Here is a 26,518-nt window from a genome sequence, read left to right on the forward strand (position 1 = left end):
CTCTTTGCTAAATCTTCTGATCTGTATAGTGCAAAAGGGGGTGTCGTGGTCTCCACCAGCACCATGCTTCCAGCATTATTTTCTCCCAAACCCTCCATAACTCAAAGGCACAGGCAGAAGAACTGAACAGTCAGAGTTAAGGGTTTAATATCTGCCTTGGTTCAGACCATAATTCTAGACGTATGTGGCAAGCAAGCCTGCACATAACGATGCTTCCTACTGGTCTGCTTACAAAGCTGAACAATCCATTTCTTATTCTACTCTGTAAATTCTGATCTAACTATCTCCTGCTTGGCTTGTCAGCAAATGAGCCTTAGGTTTCGCACACACCTTTCTCTGCACACCATACATAAAGTGTGAGAATTGCAGTTTTTGCATTTCGGATGGACAGTTGCGAGGGAGAATAATGGAAATATGTGTATTTTATCAGGCATATAACATATCGTCTTTTGAGAGCCAGCATGGTGAAGTGTGTGTGGGATGAGGACTCTGGGAGGCCAGGGTTCAAATCCTTGCCCAGCCATGGAAACCAGTGGGTGACCTTGGGCATGTCACACTCTCTCAGCCTCCTAGGAAAGCAAAGCTAAACCACCTACTCTAATGAAGGCAATGCAACAGCAAAGTTACAGCTGAGTATTAAGAACACCTAATACTGACCACAGATCCTCTACGTAACTTTAAACTGAGTGATGAAGGCGCTGAAACATTTAAAAGATTTTCTAATCTATACCTTGGCTCATTAATCAATCACAATGGAGACTGTAGTCAAGGAATTAGAAGAAGGCAAGGACTCAGAAAGGCAGCTGTGAAGGGACTAGACAAGACCCTCAATTGCAAAGACAATGAATTAAATAGCAAAATCAGGATCATGTAAGCCACAGTACTTCCAGTTTCTATGTATGGATGTGAAAGTTCAACAGGAAAGAAGCTGGATTGTTTCCAGAGGAGGGTGACCAAAACAGTGAAAAGTCTGGAAACCGCCAAGCCCTATGAAGAATGACTTAGAGAGCTGGATATGTTTAGTCTGGAGAAGAGAAAGTTAAGAGGTGATATGATAGCCCTGTTCAAATTTTTGAAGGGACATCACATTGAGGATGGAACAAGCTTGTTTTCTGCAGCTCCAGAGACTAGGACACAGAGCAATGGATGCAAGCTCCAGGAAAAGAGATTCCAGCTCAACATTAGGAGGAACTTCCTGAGAGTAAGGGCTGTTCAACAGTGGAACACACTCCTTCCTTAGAGATTGTGGTGGAGTCTCCTTCCTTGGAGGTCTTTAAGCAGAGGCTGGATGGGCATTTATCAGGGGGGCTTTGATTGCGTCTTCCTGCATGGCAGGGGTTTGTTTGGATGGCCTTGGGAATCTCCTCCAAATCTAGGATTCTGTGATTCAAACATAAAGAAAACCAGTTCATCTGAAATGTGCTTGAGAAGAGTTCTATGGCTACCATGGACAGCTAAAAAGAAAAATGAATGGCTTCTAGAGCAAATCAGGCCTAGAAGCTGAGATGACCAAACTGAGGTTATCATACTTTGGCCATATCATGAGATGACATTACTCCTTGGCAAAAAAATGATCATGAAAGCACACAACAAGAGCAGCCATCTTATCCCAGTTTTCAGGAAAGGAGCAGAAAGATGGATGACTTTAAATAAATAAGGGAGGATGGGGAAAGGAAAGGAAATCTGGCTTTGGTCCAATCTGCACCGTAGAATTAATGCAATTTGACAGCACTTTAATTACCATGGCTCATTGCTATGGAATTCTGGGATGTGTAATTTTGTGTGATATTTAGCCTTCTCCATTAGTAGCACTCTGTTGCCATAACAAACTACAAATCCCAGGGTTCCACAGCATTGAGCCATGGCAGTTAAAACAGTGTCAAACTGCATTACTAGATGCAGATTAGATATTTGTCCATGGCTGCTGCCACACTGCAGAATTAATGCAGTCTGACACTGCTTTTATCTGTCATGGCTCTATCCTATGGAATCCTGGGATCTGTAGTTTCTTGTAGTACTTGAGAAGGCTAAATATCTCACACAACTACAAATCCCAGAATTCCACAGCATTGAGCCATGGCAGTTAAGGTAGTATGAAACTACAGTCGCCCCTCCATTTTCATGGATTTGAAATCCGCGCCCCTTGCTTATTTGGAGGGGACAAATGGAGGGAGACTAAATGGGGCATGAAAATGGAGGGCCGACTGTACATTCATTTTGGTGTGTGGATGCAGCCTAAAGGTCTTTTCCACTCCCAAACTGGAAGAGTGGAAACCAAATGCCACTCAGCTATGGGGCCAAACCCATGTGCTAACCACTAGAAATCACCATCATGAAATGAGACCTGTGGTTAGCATCCACATTTAATTTTATGGATGAGGCATGCAGCTTCAAGCCAAGCCATTGTAGAAAATTGCAGTTTCAACAGAACCTTAAAGGTGGCAGCAGGGAGAATGGTCCTGAGCGCAAGGGCTTGCCAACCCCTCCCAGCTGGAAGCAGAGGGAAACTTTATGCTTCTTGTAATTGGCCAAATAAAGGATAAAAGGCAAAGGAATTCCCCCAGGGATGAGGCCCAAGCTCAAGTCAGCTCTGCTCAACCTGGAGCTGCTGAAAAGAAGTCAAGCCGCCTGGGGAAGGTGGGGGGGGGCTGGAGCAGTTTGCAGAAGGCTGCAGAAGGTCACCCTGAAAGGGCTTATTCACTGGACCCTGGCGCCAAACCCTTTCCAACAATGCCATGCCCTGAGTGGCCCAGATTTCACGGTGCAGTCTAGGACCAAAACTCCTTCCTGTCGCAGCGCATCTTGGAGACGGGATGCAGACCTCTGACACCACAGACCTTTGTGACACTGGTGAAATAACCACACAAATGCCACTTGCACTAGCTTTTGTTACTTAACAGTATTTTTACCGTACTTTTTATACCACCATCACTCTGAGTCTTGTAGACTTTTTTAAATAATAATAATAGTCATAATAGTAGTAATAAGAATGAATTTTGTGAAGTTGAAGGCTTTCATGGCTAGTATCCATAGTTTTTTGTGGGTTTTTTGGGCTATGTGCTCATGCTTTAGAAGAGTTTGTTTCTGATGTTTCACCAGCATCTGTGGCTGGCATGTTCTCAGCCACAGATGCTGGCGAAACGTCAGAAACAAACTCTTCTAGAACATGGCCACATAGCTCAAAAAAACCACAAAATACTATATAATGAATTTTATTTCTTTCCTGCCCCTCCTCAAGGCTTGAGATGGGTTACAATATGTTAAAATACAAAAGGAAACACATAAAACCAACAGTTAAAATATAATGCTACAAAACCACTCATATAAATACAGCCAGCTCTTTGTATCCACAGATTCCTTATCGATAGAGTCAACCATCCACATCTTAAAAGTATTCAAAATATTTATAAATTTTAAAAAACAAACCTTATGTTACCATTTCATATAAAGGACACCATTTTACTGTGCCATTGTATTTAATGGGACATGAATAGCCACGGATTTTGGTATCCATGGAAAGTCCTGGAACCAAACCCCAGCAAATACCAAGGGGCCACTGTACATTCTTTAGGAGATACCAATTAAAAAGTCACGATTTAAAATTGGCTGCCGGAAGAGATGTATCTTTAAGGTTGTTTTAAATGCAGTCTGCATGTTCAGCTGTCACATCTCTTCCAGCTTAGATAACCACAGAAGTCTGGAGAAATCATAGCACCTGCCATGTTGGAATCCATCAGGAAGACACTCCTGAAAGATATCCATCCAACCTCTGCTTAAAAACCTCCAAAGAAAGAAAATCCACCATCCTCTGAGGCATTGCATTCTACTGTTGAACAACTCATGCTGTCAAGACCTTCTTTCTAATGTTTATTTGGAATCTCTTTTCTTGCCATTTGCATCCAGAGGTTCAGGTTCTCTGCTCTGAAGCAGCGGAAAACAAGCTTGCTCCATCTCCTATATAATGTCATAGAATCATAGAGTTGGAAGAGATTCCCAAGGGTCATCCAGTCCAACCCCATTCTGACATGCAGTAATACCCAATCAATATCCCTTCAGATATTTAGAAATACCTACTGTATATCTCAATCTTCTCTTCTCCAAACTAAAAATACCCAGCTCTCTCAGTCATTCTTGACCAGGCTTGGTTTCCAGACCTTTGATAATCTAGATAACCCTCCTTTGGACACCTTCCCATTTTATCAATATCTTTATTGGACTGAGGTGTCCAGAATTGGACACAGGACTCCAGATGAGGTCTACCTAACCAGAATGGAGTGGTGCCACTATTTCCTTCAATGAGATATTGGAGTTGGAGAGAGATATTCAGATCAGACCAGAGAGCTCAGAACCTATCTTCTCTTCTGATGGTAGTCCATTGTTCAGACCCTTCAGCAGATGGGCCGCAGTGTTTAGCATGCAGCTACCATCAATCCTTAGTGGCATTTTCCAATAATGCTTGGAATGAACCCTGCCTCTACCTATTACGTATAGATACTGAGGTTTAATGTTGTTGTTCATAGAATCATAGAATTGAAAGACACCCCAAGGGCTATCCAGTCCAACCCACTGTCATACAGGAACACCATGTATGCCTGTGCATCTCTGCTTCTGCAACCTTGACCTGCATGTGTATGTTTCACATTGGACAAAAATATCCAGATGTTTCCATAGGGAAGCTTGCCCATGTGTAAGACACCAAAAAAAAATTCTGGCCAGTGGCTATAAAGTCTGTTTAGGGAAGGTGACTCCAGTTTTGCAAAAAGCATGCCTGCCTCCACACAACCCATTTGCAAGTGCCAGGGAGTATGGATGAGATTTCAGCAAAGTACAAAATCCACACATTCACACTGAATTCCAGAGCAGAAGACCATCCAGTTGTCTGCTGACTCCCAGCCAAGGACTTTGCTTGGGGATGGCAAAAAAGCACCATTCTTCTCTGTCTTTCCTCCATCCCATTTCCAAAAACAAAAACCTAGAGAAGTGCTCTGCTACGGGGGGTTTTTGTGCAAAATATGTAAAAAGACTTGAGCTTTTTAAAAAATGCATTGTTATATAAAATTTATTAGTAACGTAATGCAATGCCAGCTCAACTGGGACGCTGGACACAATTCCGGATTTGTATACAATACAAAGCTGTTTACTTTGCTTCATGGAGGGAAAATAACCAAGGCAGACATTTAGATGAAGAATTTGTTGGGACCGGCAAGCTCTCTGCAAAGTTCCTTTTTTCAGGCCACAAGCTGGCTGGGGAATTCTGGGGGTTGTGATCCCCACAAAGGAACTTTGCAGAGAGCTCCCTGGCCAACCACATTGAAATTAGTATGCTAACAGTTCTGTAGGTATTTTTTCCCCCTTCAAAACTAAACAATGCAATGGAAATGTGCACTATCATGTCTTGTAAATATTTACAAGCCTTCCAATAAAAATACATTTGCAAGGAAAGCTTTGAAATTTGTTTAAATACATAATGTTTAAGTCATCCTAAGTGCATCCTCTTCCCCCTCCCTCCGTCGCCTCGTATATCTCAGTTCAATTTCAATTCATTTCGGTTCAACGGCTTTTGGCTACTGGAATTTTTCTCTTTTCTGGAGACAATTATCCTACATGTAAAATCAGCATGGCGTGGTCTCGGTAAATAAATCCTACGCCCCTCTCCAAACCCGCTCCCCTTGGATTTCCATCAGGATGAAGGAGGCAGGCAGGGAGTGACTCTGTTTCTGGAAAAACTAGAATTCCCCAGTGTCCTCCATCCTCTTCTGGTCAGGGGCTAATGGGAGTTGCAGTCCAAGAGTATCTGGAAGAACCCATCATGTCTGGGGGAAAACTACACACCATGCAATGGCTTGGATCCTAACGTAAAGGAACTTAAAGAGAGTTCATAGAAAGTTTGCCAAGTCTTCTCCCACAACCTCTCGAGCTATTTGTGTGTGTGTGTGGGGGGGGGGGAGTAATTGCTCTGAGCAATGTAAGATGATTGCTGGACATGGGAGTGTTCACCAGTGGTTAGAGAGACCTCAGCAGTCTGTTCCCTGTCTCTCAGTGCTTAGGAGGCTCACTGAACACCCCCCCCCCAAGGCTTTTTTGCTGAGGAAGGGAAATCTCCCTTCTAGAAGTGCTGGGCGCCCCCATTGCCTCGGATTCCAGCCAAGCAGATGTGTGCACAACCCACACCGCACACCATTAGTTCTGCAAGCCTTGCCATGTTTGCTATTTCTACAATGCAGCATAAGAAAACAAGTTGTCCTCCAACTAAACATGAGGAAGAACTTCCTGATGGGAAGAGCTGTTTGACAGCGCTAAGGGCGGAAAGAATATCTGCAATTGTTCAGTTCCAGATTTGGGCAGTGGAGTGGTTTCCTCACAGTCAAGAAGCCCACTCAGGAACAATGTTACGGCTGGGAGACTTTTGCACAGTTTTCCACATCATCCAAACATCCTGGAGTGCTGCGGAGCAATTATTCCCACACTTGTGGCTTTAAACTATCTGAAAGATGAGACTGCATCTGCACTGCAGAAATAATCCAGTTTGGATCTACTTTAATTGACATAGCTCAATGTAGTTGAATACTGGGATTTGTAGTTTTGCGAGATACTTGCCCTTCTCTCTCAACAGCAAACTACAGATCCCAGGATTCCATAGCATGGAGCCATGGCAGTTCAAGTGGTATCAAACTGCATTATTTCTGCAATGCAGATCACACCGTCATTTGCAACTCACATTCATGGGCAATGAATGGCACCACTTGCACAGCTCAGCATCCACAACCTTGAACTCAATGCTTCCACAACTTTGAACTCGTTTGGCCATTTCACCAGGCAGAAATACCCAATGCCTTTGAGAGAGAGGGATATATGCATATGTAAGCCACCAGCATCTACAAATCCACCGGACTCTGCAGAGGTAAGCACCTGTATGAGGATTAACTCTCAGCCAGCTCTCAGCTAGACATGTTGCAAGAGCCCTGGAGGGGAAAACTTGGGTTGGTTCCACATTGCAGATGCAAGGCCAGGAGGAGACTTGTGCAGGCTTCCCTTTTATGAACGAGCAAGGAGTGGCGAGGAAACTTTTATTACAGTTTCCATTAAAGTATTTACATCCCACCCTACATCGTGGGATCTCCGATTTACAATAAAATCAATTCAAACCACTTTAGAATTCATTTAAACAGCTGAAGAGCATCTTAAACTGTTTTATGAGACAGTGTTTAAAACTAGTGAAAACTGTTCAAGGCAGCTTTGGAAAACATGCAAAGAGGCAAATTTGTCATGAGTTAATTAACATCTAAAAGCTTTTAAAAGTCATGCGCTTGACTTGGCATGGGAATAAAATCAATGTTGGCATCCATCGGACTTCCAAATTGAGGATAGTTGACAACCGGGGTGCCACAGCAGAGAAGGCCCTGCTCCCATGGCCTCCCACAGTGTGTTGCCCCACTTCTGGGACCAAGAGGAGGCCCTTCCTTGCAGAATTCATTCCTTGGGCAAGGTAGGGAAAAGCTGTCCTTCAGATGGTGAGACCCCAAGGCATCGAAGTCTTTGATTGTCATCCCTAGCTCCTACAGCTCAGACCCGAGGCTGATCTAATCTGAGATTCCACCTCAATATTAGGAAAACTTTAGGAGAAATCAACATTAGAAGAACCTCCTGACACCTCAACATTAGGAAGAAAGTTTCAACAATTGAAGAAGCTGCTGCTCAGAGTTATGGTGGAGTCTCCTTCTTTGGAAATTATCAAACAGAGGTTGGATGATTTATCTGTCGAGGGTGTTTTGATTGTGTCTTCCTGCATGGCAAAATATGGTTGGACTGGATGTCCCTTGGGGCCTCTTCCAGCTCTATGATTCTAATCTGATCAGGACAATTCTGAGTCTTCATCATCACTCTAGTTGTCTCCTCACCCAGCCATTTCTTATGCACCAGGGGGAGGACCTTTGCCCATGGGATCCTCTAGGAGCCAAAATCACAAACCCCAGACCAAACCTGGCTGGAAGGGATATTTATTTCTAGTATCAAAGAGTGTAGGAGGAGTCCTGAGACCTACTATATATACTCATGTATAGGTCTAGAAGGTTTAGTAAAAAAAAAAAATTGACCCCAAAAAAACCTGAGATGATTTCTCCACAAGTCAGTGTAAGTTCTGTAATTTCATTTGTATCCAAAAATAAACCACCCTCTTCTCTGAGTTCAGAGGCAAAAGGTGAAAGCTTAGTCCATCCCAGGAGAACCTAAAAGAAGCACCGATCTACACTACTCTCTCTACCACAGTGCCACTTCTGGACATTTTGAATGCGCACAAAAATGCAAGTGGTGGCAGCTCTTTGATGCTTCCACTCCAAGAAGCACTGCAAGGAGTCAGGCTTTGAAGGATCTGAATACGACAATTGGATATGTTGGTCAGTTTTTCTGGATTAAAATCATTAAAGTTATGACATCACTTCTAATGTAATCACCATTTTCTTTGCTTTGCCTTTTTATCCTTTTTGACATGTATGCACTTTCTTAGCCCAACCCAAGTCTGGTTGCTTCCCACACATATCATACAACCACGATTTTATCACATTCCCTCCTCATCCATCCAGTTTTTAGGGTGAACGCACACAGTTATGCCTGCCAGAATTCTGTAAGTACTTCAGCACTGTTTTCCTTTCTTTCATCCTGTACATCCTTGTTACATGCCCCTAAGCTTTACCCTTCACTTACCCAAAGATATCTACCTTGAATCCCATTCTGAGATAAAGGTAGGATATAAATCCTTGAAATAAAGAAATAAAATCCATAATTTTCTGGCCCCAAAACCTGCATCGGACTTATCCATGAATTCGACTTGTACACAAATGCACAAACATTAATGCTTGTTGGAATTTTGTAACTTCTTCGGCATTGTTTTATTTTGCTTTGTCCTTCATTACATGCGCCTAAGGTTTACCAAGCAACTTATCCACAGGTCATACCAAAATCCAATTTTGGCCCCCAAACCTGCCTTTGTCTAATACAGTGGTTCTCAACCTTCCTAATGCCAGGACCCTTTAATACAGTTCCTCATGTTGTAGTGACCCCCAACCATACAATTATTTTCATTGCTATATCCAAATATGTGTTTTCCAATGGTCTTAGGCGACCCCTGTGAAAGGATTGTTCGACCCCCAAAGGGGTCCCGACCCACAGGTTGGGAACCACTGGTCTAATACAAGAGGTAGAGTTATACATGAGTCTATGCAGTAGTTGTGTGATAAATTGCCAGTTCTGGGGACTTCTAGGAGAAGCACTTCATCCTCTTTCATTCTCCCAGAAAAAAGGGTAGTTTGGGGGGGAAACAACCTTGGGGGGGGAACACTGACCACCCCAAAATAAACCATGAGCACCACAATCTACTCTCCTAGGACCCAAGACATCCACAGAGAAAGTACCATTTAGCTGACCCGCAATAGACCTCCCGGTAATTCAATCAACTCCAGGACTAAATATTACTTTAAACAAGGCATACCACAGAGAGAGAGACAGAGAGCGTGCCAGTTCAATACTGTAAACCATGAAATTAGAGGTGACTGTCCAAGGCAGAGTTGCCAACAAAGGCCTGAATCCTGTCCTTTGGTCCCAACTAGAATAGACCCATGGAATATGTTCTTAAATCGTGAGCCGAAATGTGTATAAATCCATTCATTCTATGCACCTGTACTACTTGGGACTAACAAACAAACAAACAAACAAAGAATTTAGGACAGGGGTGAGGAATGTCTGGATGCATGGGTTTTTGATCTGCTAATCCCACCAGAGGTTGAGCATGATGGAGGTTGCAGTCCAATTGCATCTCAAAACCCACAGGTTCTGCACCCATGGGGTTGCAAGGAATGTCTTTAAAGGAGAACAAAATAAGATTTCTCTACCTTTCCTGATGGATTTCCTTCCCCTTTTAGCTCAACGTTGCTCAGGAGCAAAACAGGAGGGTGTTGGGTTGGGTTTATTTTTTGCCGGAGAGCGTTGGCTTCAGATGAGAAATCCGCCTAACGAATGCCGGAGCCGTCACATGAGGGAGAGCCGAGTCACAGTAGCCACACCAGAAGGATCCAAGCTGCTCGTAAGGCACGATATTTAGAAGTTTTAACAATTTAGAAATGCATCTGGAAAAGACCTCGGCTTGGAATCCGTTTGGAATCCCAACATCTGCTCTGGTGAAATGCAGAAGAAACTCTTGCAAAGACAGAGCGGGGGTCTTTGCCAATGAAAGGAAAGTGTAACCAAGCAAAGCAGCAGGCAGAACAGGGGGGAAATCACAGGGAGGGGGGAATAATATTAGCAAATAAAGGAGATGCGCGTCAGCCTCAAAATTCACAAAAAATAAATATTGAAACGACCTCAAATAGTTGTTTAAACACAGTGTTTCTCTCCCCATCTGTCTCTGAGCTCTCTCTTTTCCTGGCAGCGAGTGGAGGCGGGTGGGTGCATGTTTGGTGTGGGGGGGAAATACTAATACACAGCGGGAGGCTGTATCCTTGCAGAATCCATGCGCAGCGTCCGGAGATTCATAGATAAAGGCTTTCAGAACAGAAGGAAACGGTTTTGCGTACATTCCTGTGTGAAGACCCATAGAAAGGCATGGGTGCTGCTGTGATCTTGCCCAATGCCAGGTCATTCCAATGGGGCATGCGTGCCGAGGCCACCACCGCACCAGAGGGCACCATTAGCCAAATTTTTACAGTTAAAGAAGTTCAGTTTGCATCCAAGCATTCATGCAGAGGGTCCTAATTCGTTGCAAGAGCTGAGAAAGTGGAACAGGGAGAAATCATACATACTGTACTTCTGCACGGCGGGGCGTGTCTTTAGGAGATATTCCAACTGTGCAAATGCTCCCACATGGAAAGAAAGAAATGAAAACCTAAACCAACCCAAGACTGGCTTTGTTTCTTGCTTTTGTGCCTTTGATAAGTGTTAGTTCCTCCCAAGTTCTATACAGCAACAATTCACTGACAAATCAGCCTTCAAAAAACTATCTCATGACTACTGCACCAACATAAACCCCAACTCTGTGCATCTACACTGTAGAAATAATGCAGCTTGTCATCACTTTAAGTGCTGTAGCTCCATCCTGTGGAATCCTGGGATTTGGAGTTTTACTAGATCCTTCACCTTTTCTGCCAAAGAGTGCTGGTGCTTCACCAAACTATAAATCCCAGAATTCTGTAGGACAGAGCCATGGCAGTTAAAGTGGCATCAAACTGTATTGCTTCTACAGTGTAGATGCACCCTCAGTGACTGTTATGCTGTGCAAAAGCTGTCCTTGCTTCCGCCACAAATTTTGGAGAACTGGCATCTCCCTGGAACTGCCCTTGACCCATTTCGCCAAGATTGCTGGATCAACAAAAGCCAGGACTCTGCATCAGGGTTTGTGGCATCATGGGCCTTCAATTCCTACTTCAGGAAAGTCGAATAGAGGGACTTCTTGGCCATTCATTACCTTCCTCTGAGGCTGGGAGACCATTTTATAATAATACATTTTATTAAATTCAAACACAAGATACAATTATATAGTTCAATAGATAAGTAAAAGAAAACTGACGCCCATGAAAGTGGGGAAATGACAAATAAAAGAAAAACACTGTTTTCTTTAACCTGAGAGAACACTCTTTAGGAATCTTTAGGTCCCCCGGTGCAACTCTATAGTCAACGTCTGCCAGAGTTGACCATAGGATTGCACCGGAGGACTGACAAATGCTTAGAGAAGTGTTCTCTCTAGGAATCTCTAAGTCCTCCAGCATAACTTCTGGCAAACATTGACCACAGAGTCACACTGGAGGACCTAGAGAGTGCTAGAGAGAACATACGAATCAAATCCATGAATAATCAAATCCGCAAAAGTCAAAGCTGCAAATGTGGAGGGCCAATTGTATATTGCTATCTTATCCCAACCTTTTTTATTAACCTAACACAGGTTGAGTCTCCCTTATCCAAAATGCTTGGGGTCAGAAGTGTTTTGGATTTCAGGAGCGTTATTATGATTATTTCAGAATACCTGTATTTGCATATGCATACAGGAAACATCTTGGAGATGGGATCCAAGTCTAAACACAATTTTAAAAAATGTTTCATATACATGTTATCCATATTGTATCAGCCACGAATGCTTTTGGTTTTTGGAAAATTTCAGATTTTGGAATTGGGGATAAGGGAGACTCCACCTGTTCATCCTTCTTTCTGTTCACACAAAGATTCCAGCCTATTATAATCAATAATGCTGAGAAGCCATGACTGGCTCAAGATCACGCAGTGAGTTTCCATGACTGAGTGGGTGGCTCCGCTGGAGTCCGAGGGCCTTACTGCATTAAAAACAAACCTGGCAGCCAAAAGGAGAGAAGCACGTTTGTCTTTCTGTTTCTGCATGATGTTGAAGCACTTGCATTCTTTTCCACTTGTAAAAGCATGGGAGAGGATGGTAAAACATCCCTTGTGCCAAATGGATTTTTCCATTTTGGCAAAAGGGACACTTTTACAACATTTTGATGATCCTCTCCTATGCTTTTACAACTGGAAGAGAGTGAAAGTTCTTCAACCACATGCAGAGACAGAAAGATAAACATGCTTCTCTTCACTTCTCTGCTAGGTTTGTTTTAATGCATAAGGCTCCTAGTCTGGCATTCAATATATTACCCTACATTGGTTCCCTGATGCCATCAAGCCAATTCCAACGTCTGGCATGCCTATCATAGAAGCCTATCAGCCCTATCACAGCATGGTGTAGCAGTCTGAGCATTGGACTCTGGAGATCTGTATGTTCAAATGCTCACTCTGCCATGGAAACCCACTGGGTGTCCTTGGACAAATCACATTCTCTCAGCCTCAGAGGAAGGCAATGGCAAATCCTCTTTGAAAAAAGTTGCCAAGAAACCCCTGTTATAGATTCACCTTAGAATCACCATCAGTCAAGAATGAATTGAAGGCACACAGCAGCAACTACAACAACATAAGGATTTTTAGGGAAGCTTTGGTTGGAAGAAATTTGCTGTTGCCTTCCTCTGAGATTTGCCCAATTTCACCCAGTGGATTTCCATGACTGAGTGGGAATTTGAACCCTGGTTTTCCACAGCCTTCCACAGTCCTAGTCCAATACTACACTAGGCTGATTCTCAGCATCACATTAGCATAGAGCTTGAGATGTAGAGTCACACATCGATTGTGTAACATTTATTTATTTATTGAATTTATGTCCCAACTTTCTTCAGAATGGGAGGCATGACTCCATCCTAAATGCCAAAGATACACAACTACAGTAAATGAGCACCCAAATTAACCACCAAATTTGCATATTCAGAATGCATGTTTCAGCATCACTTGTGAACTCCACTTCTCTCACTTCTGAATGCACTTCCCCAGGAGAACGTATATGGACAGAAACTGCACACAGATTCCCACCTGTGTATTTCCTTTGCAATTTCTTCCTATTGTACATTATTAGTTTTCAAACTGCACATAGTTTTTGCTCACAGATGCATATGTTTGTGTCCATCTGCACACTAAAGAAAGAAACTGCTTCTGCAACCCTCTCCCATGCCTTCGAAGGAAACTACAGCCTGTCTGTTTGATTGTATTTGAACACTTCTGTAAACATCAGTCTGTAGGATATCTATTTTTTAGAACCAACAAGCTGGAGATCCTCCATCTCAAGCCTCAGAGCCCAATTTCTGTGTAAAAGCTCAAACCCAGGACAAGCTAATATCTCTGACATCTTAAAAGCCCACCAGCCTCAACAGTTGTTGGATTAATTCAGCAAAAAGGATCTTCCCAGAAAAGAGAGGGGAAAATACAGCCCTGCTTCCAGACAAGTCTTTGCTCCGAGCCACTCTCCCTTTAGAAATTAAGCACTGCAGGCAGAGAGACTCTTAAAATAGATCATGTACATGTTCTAAGTATATACCAGGGGAGGGGGAACATAGAGAGAAATAATGCATTTATAGGTTTTATTGTTTGGAGAACGCTCTTTAGGCAGAAGAAAGCCAAGTCATCACTTTCTCCATGAACCTTTTGGGATGGAGGAAGATTTGCATCCACATTTTGCAAAAACATCATTGAAGAAGCTGGGACACCCTCTGCCTCTTGCCACCAAAGAAAGATAGGGGAGAGAAGCCCTTTGTATCATGGGGCAAAATAAGTCCCTGGAACTCAGTGCCACAAGATTTTGGAATAGTGGCAATTTTGCATGATTTGATTTTATGATTGCATGATTCCCTCCCTCCTTTGAGATCCTTAAGCAGAGGCTGGATGGCCGTCTGTCAGGGATGCTTTGACTGAGAGTTCCTGCATGGCAGGTGGTTGGACTGGATGGCCCTTGTAGTTTCTTCCAACTCTATGATTCTATGACTGGGTGTGTTTGCTTTTATAAAAGGTTTTCTCCATTAGTAGCTACCAGACCTATAGTCAGTACTGCAAAGTCTGTGCCAACAGTCCTCCCCAACTACCTGCTAATCCTAGGAACTGTAGTTTGTTGTAGCACCAGAGCTGTCTGACAAACTATAAATCCTAGAATCCTAGAAATGAAGGCTAAAGGCATCACAAAACTACAGTTCCCAGAAATTCCATAGGATTGAGCCATGGAAGTGGTGTCAACCTGGATTTCTCTCCAGTGTGGATGCAACCTCAGATAACCAGGTCCTGAACTCTCCTGAAAGGGCAGTTTCTGAAACAGAGATTGATTCGCCATTTCTCAGGAGTGCTTTAGCTGTAGATTGCTGCATGGCAAGGGGCTGCATTAGATGACCTCTTGGGATGCCTCCCACTTTATGATTTATGGTTTCACACACATACAATCTCTCACACAGATGCACACACAGATGCACACACAAAAGATGAAGGGAAGATTCTACACTCGTGTATTTTCTCGGTGTACAATATGAGACTGTTTCATTTTGATATGAAGGACGCCAAGCCTTTGATGCCACACAACACAGAGAGCCCGCCAGGACTAATTGAAAGGCACTGCAGTGCTACTACAATGTTTCAGATCAAAACAAAATCCTACACCTGTGAACCAAAAATCTCCGTCTGTTTCAACAGCTCAGGCTTTTGCTCAAGTCAGAGAAGAACAGGGGGCTGCAACTCTGAGCAGATTCCAGTCCATGATACAGGAGGCCGGCAGGAAATTTAAATGGCAACAAACTCCAAAATGCCGCAGCAGACAGCGCTTTCCTGAAATACTCAAAAGTTTGACTTTTCCATGTTTTGGCGTGCTCCAGCCTGGAAATGAAATGAGTATCATTGGCATGGTGACCACTTGATGTACACAGGATGCCAGGTCAGGGCCTGGGAATTTCTAGGCTGCATCTACCCTGCAGAATTAAAGCAGTTTGACACCGCTTTATGTGCCATGGTGCAATCCTATGGAATCCTGGGATTTGTAGTTTGTTGCAGCACGAGACAAAGAAAGCTAAATATTTCACAAAACCACAAATCCCAGGATTCAAATGCATTGGGCCATGACAGTTAAAGCGGTGTCAAACTGCATTCATTCTGCAATATAGATGCAGGCTTGGTCCAAATCTGAGACCTAGCAATTATGCTTTGAGATGCCACAGAGGACACTGAGGGACAAGGCTATGCCTCAACCACCATTGCGCAGAGTACACCAGGCTGTAGCTGTGACAAAGTGGACAGAATTAGTACTTTGTCTCCCAATAAGGCTTCTGCTCCCTCCTATGAAATTTCCCTTCAGTCCCCAAATGTGTAGCTTTGTAGAAATTATTCATGCTTAGAGGTATTCTGTTTGCTGCACTGGCATTCCCTGGATCACTTTGTCTCCTGCCCCTTTTCTTATGATGCCTAAATTGTATTTCCAAGTGATTGACTGGAATTTTGAATTACTACAATGCTAGAAATTTGAGGACTGAAGGAAAAACTTTATTCAGGGAAGCAGAATAATTACAGTTGGCCCTCTGCATCCACAGATTTTTTTTTTTTTTATCCACAGATTCAACCACCCACAGCCTACAAATGTTTAAAAGTAATATAAATTCCAAAAGCAAATCTTGTTTTTCCCATTTTATATAAGGGATACCATTTCATTATGCCATTGTGTGGGACCTGAGCATCCACAGATTTGGGTGTCTATCGGGAGTCATGGAACCAAACCCCAGTGGATACCGAGGGCCCACTGTATTTGGGAGCAATGCCCTCCATTTGCCTCTCAACACTCTGAAGGGGGAAATGTTTTTATTAAGGTGAGGAAGTAAAGGTGACAGATCCTACCAGTTTGTTGGAAGCAACTCACTGGCTCCAGTTGATCACCAAAGAGCCAGCCAAGCCCATGAGGACTAGCAGCTTGCCTTGCCAATTCCTTTTGGATGCTAATCATATTGATTTTGCAGTTATACGCTATCCTTTTAAATCAAATTCCCAAGTGCTGTACAGCAGGAACAAAGCATTTCCCAAAATCGAATTATGATTTTAATAAAACATACTTTTGGAAAGAAAATATAAGCTTGCTGAAAGGTTACTTCAACAAAGTTCATAGTCACTAAAACAATTCCAACACGGGGAGCCTTTCCTGTATTTCTTGACATGTTTGCCATCCAGTATCTGAGTGGCTTCTCAATCACATTCTGTTTGATATTTGTTTGCTATTCAGAACACACGGTCTCAGTTACAAAGCGGTACACTCGCCTCTCATACACAAACTAGAACTCTAGCAGAAAAGAAAGACATGAAAGCTTCAAAAAAAGTTAGCACAGAGGAGCAAAATTATACAGCCTTGTCACAGAATGGCAAATTTTTCCTTCATGCTTCCAAAAGTCTAAAGGAAACACATGGAAAGTGTAAGTAAACTAAAAAAAAAAAAATTCACATTAACAAAGTTGTACAACCAAGATCAAGTAAAACAAGCGCTGTTGCTACAGCCAAGATAATTGATAAACCTGTATAGTATACTCAGACTTCAGCACAAATGCAGTATAGACTAGCAACTAGTACACAAGTTAGGAAAACAGTACCTTGGATACAATATCTAACTCAGGGCTTTAACCCATTTGTTGTTACGATCCTTGAAGCCAGTTCTGATATATGGCAATTTGAATCCATTGGTTCAGGCCCTACCAACTAGAGGAGCAGAAAGCAAGTTCGCTCCACCTTCCACTTGACAGTCCTTCGGATATTTAAAGATGCTGTAGATTCCACCAAAACATTAGGCAGAAGTTCCTGGTGACAAGAGCTGTTTATGATAGCTCTGTTTAAACATTGGAGAGGAAGTCATATTGGGGATGGAGCAAGCTTGTTTTTCTGCAGCTCCAGAGAATAGGACATAGAACGATGGATGCAAACTCCACAGGAAGAGATTCCACTCAAACATTAGGAAGAACCTCCTGACAAAAAGAGCTGTTCAATAGTGGAAGACGCTCCTTGGAGAGTGGTGGAGTCTCCTTGCTTGGAGGTTTTTAAACTGAGGTTGGATGGCCATCTGTTGGGAGTGCTTTGATTATTTCTTCCTACATGGCAGAATGGGGTTAGATTGGATGATCCTTGGGATCTCCTACAACTCTATGATTCTATATTTAGGATCCATCATTGATCAGAACAGAGATTGCAATCAAGAAATCGGAAGATTAGGACTGGGAAGAGCAGCTACAAAGAACTTGACAAGATTATTAGAAAGCAAGAATATAACACAGAATATTCAAGTTGAATCATCCAAGTCATTGTATCCCCCATCGCTATGTATGGATGTGAGAGCTGAACAGTGAAAAAAGTGGATAAGAAGATCAACTCATTTGATCTGTGGTGCTGGAGAAGAGCTGAGGATACCATGGAGGGCCAAGAAGATAAACAAATCAGTCCTTGGAACAGGTGCAGGCTGAAGTCTCCCTGGAAGCCATGAGAAGGCATGGCTCATTGGAAAAGACAATAATGCTAGGAAAGGGGAAGGGCAGTAGAAAGAGGGGAAGACTTTTCGACTTTCTGAACAGAAATAGGAGACCTACCTCCAAGTTCTGAGTCAGCACCTGCATGTTCCTTTTGGCTTGATTTGGAACATATAGTTTCCAGCAAGGGCACTTTGATAGACATCCTTTTTCATGATCTGACTCACTTCATATCCTAGCTCTGCCACAGACCCACTGAGTAACCATGGGCATGTCACTAACTCACTCTCCAAATTTCTCCTTCTCTAAAAAATGGAATTATTGGAACCTAGCTGACTGGAGTATCTAAAATAAAATATGCCCAGCTTTTTGCATGATATTAATGGGGAAAGTGGCAGCCGTCTTGCTGCTTCATTAATTCAAAATCCATGTGATCAATTCTCTTTTATTCCAAAGCAATGATTTAAAATTTAAATATACCTTGAGCGACTGTGCTTTCTTGGTCTATTAAGGGCCATGCTCCAGGGGCTTCGAAGGGTAAGTAAAACTCTTGTGAACACACTGGGGCTTTCCCTTCTCATCTAAGTATATAAAATTATTCCTGTGAGCCATGGGGTTTCCCCATGTACCTGTGAAGCAATTCCTTTGATAAAACAGAGAGGAAAGCCCCCAAATTTAGGAGAGTCAGATTACATCCATGAAGCAAGAACCTAGGTCCCAATCCACATTGAGTAAATGCAGCCAAAACATGAGCTGAGTGTTCCAGCTTGTGGCAATGGGGCCTTGCTTTTTTGCAAAGTAGAGTTTCCACAGCAGTCATTTAATTTCCACCCACCCACCCAAATTCCATAACCTTTTCTTTCAGCAAAGCACTTGGGACCTTTCCTTTCCTGCTTATCCCTATTTGTATTCCGCCCAAACAGCAGACCCTCTCTGGACTATTCACATTAAAATTTAAAGCTCTTAAGGTGAGGGGCGGAGGGGGGAAAGGAAACCAAGTGAAAAATTGAAAACAACCACAATATGAAACTCAAATAAATAAAACCACCAGCAGCAACACATTAATGTAGCCATTACTAGAAGCACTCACAGGATCTTAAGATTAGAATTTACCTGGGACAATATAAAAAGATCTTCATTTGGCACCCAAAAGACTTTTGCTCCAAGCATGCTTCTTAAGAAAAGATGAATGGAGGGGACACCACCAAAAGGCCTTCTGTCACATCTCAAGGGTTGCACCCAGAAACAGAGAAAGAGTCTCCAGGGATGGGCAAATGTTGGTGTCTGTTGTTGTTAGGTGATGGTGACGGTGGTAGCAGTGCACAAACCTTCCTTCCCTTCCTCTGCCTCGCCCACTCACCTGGCCCACCATGGAAAAACCTGGTAGCTGGACAGGTGGGCAAACCATTGGAGGAAAAGGAGACTGGGGCAACACTGCAATGGGGCCACCTCCTGCTTTTTGCAGAGGTACCCCGGTTAGACTGAGGCACCCTGTGTCACAGTTCTGGACACCACAATTCAAAAAGGACATTGAGAAGCTAGAGCATGTCCAGAGGAGGCATCCAAAATGGTGAAGGGTCTGGAAGCCATCCAGTCCTGTGAGAAGTGGCTTAGGGAGCTGGGAATGTTTAGGCTGGAAAAGAGAAAGTTAAGGGGAGAAATGACAGCCAGGGTTAAATTTTGGGGATGGAGCAAGCTTATTTCCTGTTGCTCCAAAGACTGGGACATCATGGAGCAGTGGATGCAAACCACAGGAAAAGAGATTCCAGCTCAACATTAGGAGGAACTTCCTGATATAAGAGCTGTTTGACAGTGAAAGACACTCCCTCAGAGTGTAGTGACATTTCCTTCTTTGGGAGTTTTTAAACAGAGGCTGGATGGCCATTTGTCACAGGGAGGATATAAATGGCATCTTCCTGTATGGCAGAAAGGGGTTGGAATGGATGGCCCCTTGGTGTCTCTTCCAACTCTATGCTTCTATAGTGGCAGCAGCAGTGGGGGGTTTAAGACAGATGAAAATGACCACCCCACCAGGTCTTTACCCCACCTCAGGACTTTCACCCTATGAGGATAGCACCCCTTGTACCCCCCAAGTGATGCTCCAGCTCCCAAGGGTCTAGGTTAAATTCCCCCCCCCCCCGACCCTCTGAGCTGACCTTTATCTGGCCAGAAAAGGAAATAGAGTGAATTGTCTCTTTTGGAAGCTTCCAAAAGTAGAATTTCACCTTTTAAATATCTTGTAGGTTCTCCCTGTTCTGATTTAACATATAAAAGACGCCTTTAAGAAAAACACAGAAACAATTCTATTCACTTCTGAGAGTATTGTTTTAATTTTGTGGCCCCTGGAGCCTTCCTGGGGTAGAAAACTGTGTCCCCAGACCTTGCGTTCGCAATCTGGGGGTGCTCCTTGACTCGTCGCTCCTGATGTTGAACCAGGTAAATGTGACAGTCAGGAGTGCCTGTTATCAGCTTCGGCTGATACGCCAGCTGCGCCCTTTTCTGGAAGTAAGGGATCTTGAGACTGTTGTGCACGCACTGGTAACCTCATGCCAGCCTTCTGTAATGCGCTCTACATGGGGCTACCCTCGTGCTTGGTCCAGAAACTGCAACTAGTACAGAATATGGCAGCCAGAGTAATTTCTGGAACATCCAGGAGGGACCATATTACCCCGGTTCTAAAGTCCCTCCACTGGCTGCCCATTAGCTTCCGGACCCAGTACAAGGTGTTGGTTATCACCTTTAAAGCCCTAAATGGCTTGGGTCCAAGCTATCTCCGGGACTGCCTTCTCCCCTACAATCCTCACTGCGCACTCCGCTCCTCTGGGAGAGGCCTACTTCAGCCACAAACATCTAGGCTTTTGACTACCTCCCAGAGGGCATTTTCCATCGTCGCCCCCAGACTGTGGAATGGCCTCTGGATGAGATCTGTCTACTTACATCCATAGACAGCGTTAAAAAGGCTGTTAAGACGGATCTCTTCCGGCAGGCCTTCCCAGAATAGAGAACCCGGCCTTAGAAAAACGTCTGGGAAAGATACTGCTGCTCCCACTGGTTGCGTGTTGGTATGATGTTGTTGACCTTTTGGTCAGATTTTAACTTGTATGTTTGTTTGTTGTTGTTTTTTGTTCTGTTTTTTAAATATTGCATTGAATTTAATACTTTTTTAAGGAGGGGAGGGTACCAGGGATTTTATATGTCTTGTATTTTAGCTTTGTTAGCTGCCCCGATTGTTCTCAGAGGGGCGGGATACAAATAAATTTTATTATTATTATGATTATTATTGCCCATCACTCTCCTCCACTCGAGTTGTATGCCTTTAATAGTCAATACCAGCTGTAACTCTCTCTAGAAGCCCAGATGACTATAGTCATACTTTGGAGATATCATGAGAAGACCCAGTTACATGTATGCACCTTCATGTTGCTTGTTGACTTATGGCAACTCCATGAATTTCCTGGGGTTTTCTTAGGCCAGGAATCCTCAGAGGTGGTTTTGCTCTGAAATAGAGCCTGCAACAGCTGGTATTTGTTGGTGGTCTCCCATTCAAATACTAACCAGGGCTGGCCCTGCTTAGCTTCCAAGATCTGATAGGATCTGGTACCATGTGTACATCTGGTGCCATGACAGGATCCGGTGCCACATGTGCATCTGCAAGTTGCCTGTCAACATATGGCGATCCTATGAATTACCTGAGGTGTCCGGGAAAGCAGCCAAAGGGCTGATAAGGCAGCTAGTTCCCAAACAAACAAACCCCCTCCCAGCACAGCAAAGTCAGTGTAAGCTACACAGTCCTGGAGATTCACAGTAGTTCTACCAAAGGGATTACCAAGAGAATTGTCAGACGGTCCGAGGTTCAGGGCAACAGATAGACAGGTCGATAAAGCAGTCCAAGGTCAAGGTTTCCGGGTAGTCAAGACAAGAAGCCAAAGGAGCCAGAGACAGAGTCTTTCCTCTAAAAGAGTCAGATATCCACTGGCAAAGAACCACACATGCTCTAGGTGCTTAAGAAGGAAAGGAGCCGGCCTTCAGCTGTGTCTGATTACGAAGACGCTTCTGATAAAGCCTCCGAGATCTTCGAAGGCCCTCTCTTTCTGCTCGACGCTCATTGAAGGTAGGCACACTGCCCAGATCCTCCTCCGTGTCCACAGCCTCGGCACCAGGCAAACTTGACTGCTGAATCTCTGGAGGGGCCATAGACTCTGCTCCAGCAGAACTAGGGCCAGCCTCTGGCTCCTCCGTTACAGGTTCAAGTAGGGTTGCCATTTCACGGTGGTGGGCGGGACTTTCCCGCCCCCTGGGGGGCGTGCCCGGTCCCGTCCCGCCCCCGCTCCCATTCCCGGGTGGCTGCCCAACTCTGAGCTCCCAGGGCTGCTGCCTGCCTTCTATTGAGTGCTGCCTATGAAACATGCCTGGAGCAGCAGCAGGAGGAGGACTGAAACCAGCAGGGGCGGGGTCTGCTGCACTGCCCTGCCTCTATTGGCCAGCCCTCTGCTTCCTTATTTGGGCATGATGCTCCAAATTCCAAGCAGAGAGGGCTTTGTAGGCAAGTTGCTTTTTGTTCTTCCCCTCTTTCTCTTTCTCTTTCTCTTTCTCTTTCTCTTTCTCTTTCCCCTCCTTTTCTTCTTCTTGTTATTCCGTTTTTTTCTCCTCCTCCTCTTCCCCTCCTCTTCCTCCTCTCCTTTTTCTTCCTTTCTTCCCCCTCCTCATCTTCTTTTTCTCTTTCTTCCTCTCTCTAAGCCCCCCTCCTCTTCTTCTCAGGGGTCCAGGGCTTCTCAAGGCTTTGCCCTCATTAGAAAAGAAAAAAGGCTTTGGATCTGTCCCATAAATCCCTCCTAAGTTGAGACATACCTGGGAAAAAGAGGGGGCGAGGGGTTTGGGGGGGTTGGAGGGGGCAAGGAAAAGGAGGAAGGGGGGAATTGCTAAGAAGGCTTGGGAGTGGGAAATGTAGTTTGCAGTGGCACAAGGGACTGCCCGTGATCTTGCAAATGCTATGCCTGCTTGGGAGTGGGAAATGTAGTTTTCAAAGGCACAAAGGACTGCCTGTGATCTTGCAAATGCTATGCCTGCTTGGAAGTGGGAAATGTAGTTTTCAATGGCACAAAGGACTGCCTGTGATCTTGCAAATGCTATGCCTGCTTGGAAGTGGGAAATGTAGTTTTCAATGGCACAAAGGACTGCCTGTGATCTTGCAAATGCTATGCCTGCTTGGGAGTGGGAAGTGTTCTTGTAGAATTTGGGGGGGGGGGGTGTTTGGCCAGAAAGAGAAGTACATTTCAGCCTTCTGTCTAGGAATAATGCCAAAATGTCCTCCATTTTGAGCATGCCTAAAAAACATGCATTTATATTAACATTTTAAAAAAGTATCAATTTTTTCACGTGTCCTCCATTTTTAAAAAAACGTGTCCTACATTTGAAAATGTTGCCCTACATTTGTCCTACATTTGTCCCAGTTTGGAGGTCCTGCCTTATGGCAACCCTAGGTTCAAGCCCCAGGGGCTCTGGCTCCTCCATTACAGGTTCAGGTCCCAGGGGCTCTAGCTCATCCTCTGAGTCCTCCAAGCCATCCTCCAGGCTGGGCATGACATGAGGTTTACTTAGGCAAGGAGTACTCAGAAGTGGTTTTGTCAGTTCCTTCCTCTGAGACAGAGACTTACAGCACCTGGAATTAATTGGTGGTCTCCTACCCAAGTACTAACCTGGGCTGACCATGCCTAGCTTCCATGATCTTAGATTTCCAAGTCCTGAGCAGGGCTATTGATGCAAAGGGTGACCTGGAGGTCTCTCATTCATAGGGTCATCATAAATTGAAGACAACTTGACAGCAGTTCACAGTAAAGTATGCAAAGAGATGTCACAGCATCTTTGAGAGTAACTGAGAGAAGTTAGGAGCATCATTTTTTGTAGACTAAATCTACTTCATGAGACACATGGAGTGAAATGCCTAAGGAAAGACATTTATTATACCTATGGATGAGCAGGTTGTGTGTGTGAATAGCAACAGAAATGCAAAACATGTGGATAAAGGTGACAAGTTCAGCTGGGGGAACAAGGTGGGAGCTTACACTACCAACTTCTTGAAATTCTAAAAGCCCCCTCCCTACACTATAAATCCCAGGATTACATAGGATGTTACCAGGGCAGTTAAAGTGGAATCATAGTGCTATAACAATGCAGTGTGTGCTACATTCCTCAGGAGTCCCCATGGATTGCCCTTCCTCCAGCGCATTACCGCACCCTATGATGGGAATTGTTGGCATTCATCTGTGACAGAAAAGGAATACCAATCCACAAGCTCCAAATATTGAAAAGGAATGGTTAATACTGCACAATGCAATATTAAAAATAGCACAGTGCATGCATGCACATGAAAAGACAGCAGAAAAGGCCAATGGATCCTTCTTAGGAGAAAGCCCCTTCAAGAGGAACCATAGCTATGGGGCCTGAGCAAAATGGCCTTCCTTTCCACAGGCCTCTCTGCAGGCAATGCTCCCTTCTAGCAGACCATGCCCTTGTCATTACCCATGAGCTTGTTCTTTGCCCTAGCCAGATAAGGAGGCTCCATGCAGATGGCGAGGTAATTACCACTTGTTTTAAAAAATGAATCACAGCGTCTTAGGGAAAACACGTTTGCAATGAAAATGTATGCAACGGAAATGTAAGGCACGCATAGCTTGCTTTTTTCTCTGCAGCTGTATCCTCATATGTATGCAGAAAGAGCACACTTGCCCGCAAACAGAGTGCATCTGAGGAAATGGACCGGAATCTGTGAAATAAATTGAGATTGTTTAAAGATGCCACAAGACTCCCCTTTTCTTTAAAAAGGAAATCTCTTTCTTTCCTTCTTCTTCTAGAACAATTGCAAGCATTCATGAATGCATAATCTGAAGCATTGTTTCGTTCTTATTACTTCCCATCAAGTTGGCTTTGACTTATGGAGACTATGAATGAGAGACTTCCCAAAGCCCTTGCCATCAACTGCTGTGATCATGTCTTGCAAACTCAGTATCCTGTTCAGTTCTGGGTACCTCATTTAGACAAGTTGGAGCAGGTTTATAGAAGGGCAACCTGGATGACAAAAGGGATGGAGAACAAAATTTATGAGGAAGAGTTGACAGAGCTGGGCATATTCAGCTTGGTGATGAGAAGCCTGGGGTGACATGATTGCACCCTTTAAATACTCCAATCTTCTGAGTTATGGTGACCCTAAGGTGAACCTTTCATGGGATTTTCTTGGCAACATTTCTTCAGAAGAGGTTTGCCATTGCCTTCCCTTGAGGCTGAGAGGGTGTGACTTGACCAAGGTCATGCAGTGGGTTTTGTGGCTGAGCTGGGAATTGTACCCTGTTGTCCAGAATCATTGCCCAATACTCAAACTACTACACCACATTGGCGTTCCTTCTCTGTGTGCCTTCAAAAAGTGACCAGACAGCAATCTGCTGCTGGGGATGCTTCAGCTAGACATCCTGCACTAAACAGGAGATTGGATTTAATAGACTCTGGGGAACCCCATCCAGTCCTAGGATTCCATGACTCTGTTCTATGACTCTATGCAAACATCCATAAATGCATACACTGAAGTGCTGTCTTGTCGGCAGCCCTCTGAATGACTGACCTTCTAGAGATCCTGTTCGTAGCAGTCTTGCTTGGGTTTTGCAAACTCAGGGCAGCCACGACTTCATTTACTCCACCTGTACTGCAGTTTTCCTCTTTTCCTACTGCTTCCTTCTTCTGTTGTTGTGTGCCTTCAAGCTGTTTCTGACTTATGATGACCCTAAGACAAACCGATCATGGTTTGCCATTGCCACCCTCTGAGAGAGTGTGACTTGCCCAAAGTCACCCAGTGGGTTTATATGGCTGAACTGGGATTTGAACCCTGGTCTTTGGAGTTGTAGTCCAATAAACCACTACACCACTTTACCAAGCATTAATGTCTTTCCCAGTGAAGGAAGGCATCTCATGAAACGTCTGAAGTACCACAGCCTCGGTGTAGTCATTTTGGCTTCAGACTGGAACTGCTCTTGAATCCACCAGCCTGTCTTTTGGGCAGTCTGTGGTGTTTGCAGAACTCTCCTCTGGCACCAAATTTCAAATGAGCTGATCCTAACCAAAATTCCCCAGCAAGATCTCAGCCCCTCAGGGGGACACAGCATCCCTTGCGGGCCATCCAACTCCATCCTCACTTGTGGGATTCGGCCAAGGTATAAATAATGAAGCCCAGAAACAACTTCTCCTGGCTTTGTTGAGCTCCAACTGCTGACACTTAGAGGAAGCCACGGAGGGGATGTTTCCCTCTTCTCTGGGAATTATTTGCCAGAGCAGAACAAGAGAAAGAGAGAAGGGTTATTGTGTCTAACCAACAAGACAAGTGAGTTATCCTGGAATGGCTGTTTTGGTAGCCACATTAATGGTTTGCAACAGGGAGTCCATTCCAACCTTTGGGAATATAGGGGATTAGTGAATTAAGAATTACTCCCAGGGTTTCATGGACACCAAAGTGCTGAGTGCCAGTGCTATACCTTGGTGCCCAGGAAGGTGCCTACCCCGTCTCCACTCGGCCTTGCGAATGCACCACTACGGAAATAATTCATTCCGTCAATTCCTGCCTTTGATTTCTCAGCACTGCCATCTCACTTCCAAGATTTCTTAGAAGACTCAATAGCTTGGAATTGAACTTTTAAAAAAGA

At 44.1% G+C, this 26,518-nt stretch overlaps 1 protein-coding gene across 6 annotated transcripts in view; it reads right to left on the reverse strand.

Annotated features, from left to right (window-relative positions):
• Window positions 1-26,518, reverse strand: part of CNTFR (ciliary neurotrophic factor receptor) — a 558,243-nt gene that overhangs the window by 525,583 nt on the left and 6,142 nt on the right. For 2 of the 6 annotated variants that reach the window (XM_089498460.1, XM_089498449.1), the window contains exon 1: window positions 9,885-10,208. The exons of the other annotated variants lie outside the window; for them this stretch is intronic. The gene's annotated coding sequence lies outside the window, so the exon portion shown is untranslated. Of the gene's footprint in view, window positions 1-9,884; window positions 10,209-26,518 lie in introns of those variants that run through there. 6 annotated transcript variants of the gene reach the window in all.

Source organism: Sceloporus occidentalis, unplaced genomic scaffold, assembly GCF_023333645.1.
Source record: "Sceloporus occidentalis isolate IW3139 unplaced genomic scaffold, rSceOcc1.0.p SCAF_1, whole genome shotgun sequence".
NCBI lineage: Eukaryota > Metazoa > Chordata > Lepidosauria > Squamata > Phrynosomatidae > Sceloporus > Sceloporus occidentalis.